Genomic DNA, 5,333 nt, shown 5'->3' with positions numbered 1-5,333 from the left:
GGCATCTTAAACTGAAAGGAAGTGGAGAAAGCATGTTATTATGATTGGCACATGCTAGAAAAATCCCAGGATATGTTTAAAATGTTTTTTTTAATGTTTGGATACATAAAAGAACTTACTAGTAATATAAGAAGCTTTTGAAATGTAAGCCAGAACGACTTTGTTAGGATCTACTTGGTTCATGACAACTATGCTAACAAAATGACCCTTACTTAGCCTTAGATGTGAGTGAGCAAAACTTTTGGGAATTTTTGGAATGTAATCAAGTGGCTGTTTTAAAAATCAATACCATTGATGATTTGTTATTAGAGTCAAGCAGATAGGGTTTTAGGCTTAGAAATCAAATGCCAGTGCTATTCTCAATTCTTATGTTGGTTCTATGAGTGATTAATTCACTTGTGGTACTAAAAGAAGTCAGAAGAAGAGTAATGATCTGAGCTCTAATCCCAGGAATTTTCCCCCGACATCTTCTTTGGCTCCTGAAATGAAACATGGTTAAGGGGGGGAAAAAAAACCTTGGGAGGAAAGAAGAATGACCTGCTAATGTAATTAGTAATCATGATATAAAAATAGGCTTATTCAGGGATAGTATTAGTACATTTGTTACCGAAAGCCACTCCTAGAATAAAAATTGAAAAGTGTTAAAGAGATTGGGTAAAAAAGTAAGAGAGTGTTTTAAGTGAATATGTGAAAACTTCACTCCTGATCTTTTGCTCTCTGACTTTTCTGATCCTATTCGATTTTCAATTGTGTGCTTGTCCTGGCTACTTAAGTTCCTTTTTTTCTTGACATGTATATAGCTGCTCTTTGGCATAATAAAATACTCTGCGTGTGTGAGTTTGGTGTATCTCCTTTAAATATATGTGAAAGTAGATTCTCTGGATGCTGCATCAAGAATATTTCCCTCACAAGCACAGGGATAATACACTTAAGATGATATTAATGGAACGAGCTTTAAGTGAAAGCCATTCTTTATTTCATACATCCAGCATTCTTCTTTTAAAGGACAGTTTCTTACTCAAAGCTACATTTAACAGGAAGAATTTTTGCCAGAGTTAGCCACTCTGTTCACAGAGCAGAAATTAAAATTGTATACTGCTTCTCACTGTGCTGATGGCCAGTGACTACAATGGGTTGTGGATGGCACTTGATAATATGGGTGAATGTTGTAACCTTGATGTTGCTCATGTGAAACCTTTGTAAGATTCTATATATCAATGATATCTTAACAAAAAAAGTTATCATATGGGGAAAAAACTAATGGAATTATGTTAAGTGAGAGATACAGAATACAGAAATCTCTCAGAGCATTTCACCACTATGAACCAAAATAAAAATAAGCATGTACAGAAAAAAATAAATAAATAAAATTATATGCTGTTATAGCCCAGATGCAACTGCCTTATTGAACATTTTAGCAGATTATGCCAATACTAATCATACCAGTTATAGGGGTCCTACTGTGAGAAATTTTCCAAGTTACAGGCCAAGAAATGCAAATTTTGGTCAGGTATGGTACTTGTTAGATTGAACACAACAACTCAATGGCCCTGTGCTTTATTTTGTGTTCCTTCAGACAGCTTGAGTGACCACAATCGAATCCTCTGTTAATTTTTGTCCAAACCTCTTTTACTATCAAATAAATGATGCCATTTTGGAATAATTTGTTCAGCTACTGTGATCTTAAGGTTTCCATTTTTGTTCACTGAACAAATTCTTAATTATCTCAGGGCAATTGAAATGCTCCACAAATCTTTGTGTAGTCAAAGTTATTTCTGTGAATAATGTACAAACTAACCTCTTGGGAGCCCATCTATATTTGAAAGGTTTACTAATGAGCTTCTTCTTCCCCTTGCACATATGCTGGTTTATAATTTACAGCAGCCCTGCAGGAGCTATGCCTAATCCCACAGCTCTGCTGCACATCACAGCACACAGCTCTCAGCTGCCACAAATCCCTGGCTGGGAACTCCCTGCTTTCTTCTTTTCCTACCGTTTATGCTATTTTGTTTCTATGGTTTTGGTGTTCCCATTTACTTAATTGATCCTAAAACATGTTAAGTTTTATGTTCTTAAAATCCTTCAAAAACTTCCTTCTTTGAATGTATAGATTTATATTTTGTATAATATTTTTACTTTTCAGCCTGAGACATATGGATTACCATCATTTCTTTTCATAATCAAGTGGTTGGTTCAGGAATCAAAACAATTGGAATGTCTTGAGGATATTTCTTATGATTGTTTCTCCCATTGCTGTTCATTACCACCCACTTTTGTACCAGACCTGCTGTCTTCTCTGCCTTTGCAGATATTTCTTCAAATCCAGGGTAAATCTCTCTGGGAATAGCAGTTGTCTTTTGTCTTTGTGTTACTTAGGCATATGTTCACACTTGGATTTATGGAGTGGAAGAAAGCCAAATTAATTATACTTTACTCTTTCAGTTCTTGACGTGCATTTTGGAAGAGGCTACCGTCATGTTAGCTTAATGCCTCCTATATTAGGGGCCTCTATTAAAAGAACTGAATTGCATTACGTTATTTTTCATCCTGAAATTCCCAAGTAATTAAGAAGATTAAATTTAGGAATATGTTTTTAGCATAAATTTCATTTTCTAATCAGTTTTATTCCTGTCCTAAATACAGCCCAATACCTCTTTGATTTTTTATCTTTTCTGTTATTTTATTGATTTTTATAGTTGCTCACTATATTTCCTTTATTCTGCTTCTGGTTAGAGAGCAAACTAGATCTATTAGCTTTAGGGTCTGAAACTGACAAAGCATTCTGATCTCTCTCTTTCAAGAGGAGCTTCTTTTCTTCCTACTAGTAAGAACTATCTCCTGCCTGGTGAAATGCCTGTTAGGTCATTTCATTTAACAGTGAACTGTTTTTTCTTCACATTGTTCCAATTCTATTTTGTTTTTATTGTTATAATCCTAAGGATTGTATATTTTAAAGGAAAAAATAATGTGTTGCCTGTCCTTGATATTTGGAAAGTTAGTTTTTCTATCAGGGCCTCCATTTATGAAAAGCTATTCTTTAAAGAATTTATCATTAAAAGTAAGTCATTTGTTGTACTCATTTTTCTAAATCTTTTTTTTTATTCCTGAGCTTTGTCATATTCTTGGGGCTGTCTCAAAACCAGCCAGATGCCTATGGAGAAGGGAGATTTGGGCTATCTTAAACCCAGCAGTGTGGGATTGCCATGGAATTATAGCACTAAGGACATAACAACTGATTTACATTGTAATACAGCATTCTCTCTTTCCTATTAAACTTTTTGTCAGGAGAAATGATTAATCATGTGACATTTTCTTTTTCATTACATTCTCTGGGATGAGAATATGAGACTGTGAAACGCCTATTACATTTTATGAATGATGGCTGAATGTAGTAACATTTTGATTTTTTTTTTTTTTGGTCTGTGTTGTAGTGTTGGCCAACTGCCTCATTCAGTTTGACTAAGTAGTGTTCTGATTTATGTTTCAAAGAGTTAGATAACCCAAATGCACAATTCTAAGAATATATAATTCAAAGGCAACATCAATCTCACAATGTAATTTTTGCATAAAAATAAGATTATAGTGAGATGCCAGTATTATAATATAAACTGTTTTCATTAAATGATTGTTATTCAAACTGGACAAGGGGCAAATTGAAACCAATTCCTACTCAAAATTATTTCATTTCTTTTCCAAAACATATCATGATATTGACATGCCATTGGGCCATTACATAATTTTTTAATATGGATATAAAAGGCATAAGATTTACAAGGACAATACTTTTGAGTTTTAGAATGTTAAGTGTCAATTACTGGGCATAAAGTACTTATAAATCCTCATGGGGGTGGCAGTAGGCCTGGGTCATAGGAAGAATCAGGGTGCAGGAAGGATGTAATGCGCTTCAGGTAGGTTGGGTTCCCTGACTAGTTTTCTTTGTTCAGCTTGCTGCCGCAAGAGCTTTCATTTTTATCAGTCTCCATCATCACTCCCTTCTTGGGCACTCTGACAGCATTTACTCCCTTTCTCTGGAAAAACAATTGGGTATTGGGATCTTGGGAAAACTGAGATAAAAATTGTCAAAAAATCCACTTACCAATGTCAAAGCTTTTTCTGTTCACACTGGTTCAATGCTGTGGCAGCTCAGCTCAAATTCCTAAGGTGATTCTGAAATGAATTCCATTGTCTGTGGGTTTCTTGACTTATTAGTAGAGAATAGCAACGTGCTGGTTGTACCTCTATCATCTTCATGAAACGATCATCACCTTAAAAGCAGCAACTCTATATGAATTTATCATTGTATTCCACAGTTTTAAGTGTATAGTTCCTTACACCTAATTAGGTATTCAATATATATTTATAGAACTGAATCGAGAGCCTAATCAGAGAAAATGAGTTTATGTTCCACAGCAGATAGGATTTTAATTACCTTTACTGTTGAGCTTACTACATGGATATAAACAACTGCTAAATGTCTATTTCTAAATGTCTCTTATTTGTTCAACTAACATTTATTGAATCACTGTGCACAGTATTTTGCTGGGAGCAGGGACAGAGAAGGGTCATTAAGAGCCCAGGCCCACAAGGGCTACCAACAACAGGATATCTTCAGGCATATCTGGCTGAAGTAGGTGTTAGGTAAGTTCAAAGTTTAGATCACAGTATTGCTGAGGTCAGGATAAGTGGTTCAATTCTTTCAGTCCATTTAGCCAGACACTATTCTCTGTCTTCTCGCAGGCCTATGTTGCTGGTCATAAGTGGGACTTGGTGATAGACTATGTGTGAGTCTGTGTTCAGTCATTGCTACTACATGGAAAACTCCTCTAAAACATGACAAAAGTGATCAGTACCATCATCTCCTCTTACAAAGAGCATTTTCACCTTTAATACTTTTGTTGTTGTTCTTAATAGTCTTACAGTTTGGGAAAAGAATTCTGAATTTCAACTTTTATTTTCAAAATTAACCCTGCTTGATTGACAAGAAAAAGTCTTGGTCTATTCAACCTTTGTGTACTTGTTGCTGGCTTCTGTTGTTTGATAGGCTGTATTGCTAGTAGCCCTTGCCCTATACAGAATCTTTGGGAGAATTATATAAAAAGGGAGCTTTTCTAGGATGATGAATTAAAAAGAAGCACCCTTTTCCTGGAGTTTGATGAAGCCCTACACCAGAGTGTGAGGTTTAGTGAGCACAGAGCATTGACTGAATTTCAGTTCCATTCATACCCTCTGCCAGATCCTTTTGTGCCCTAAGCAAAATATGCAACTTTAGGCCATAGCTCTGGCACTTGAAGATGAAATGAAATTCAATTTGTGACTTTATAATAATATCCACT

The sequence above is a fragment of the Manis javanica genome, chromosome 8, assembly GCF_040802235.1.
Source record: "Manis javanica isolate MJ-LG chromosome 8, MJ_LKY, whole genome shotgun sequence".
NCBI lineage: Eukaryota > Metazoa > Chordata > Mammalia > Pholidota > Manidae > Manis > Manis javanica.
The sequence above is the reverse complement of the archived record's forward strand: the minus strand, read 5'-3'. Positions refer to the sequence as shown.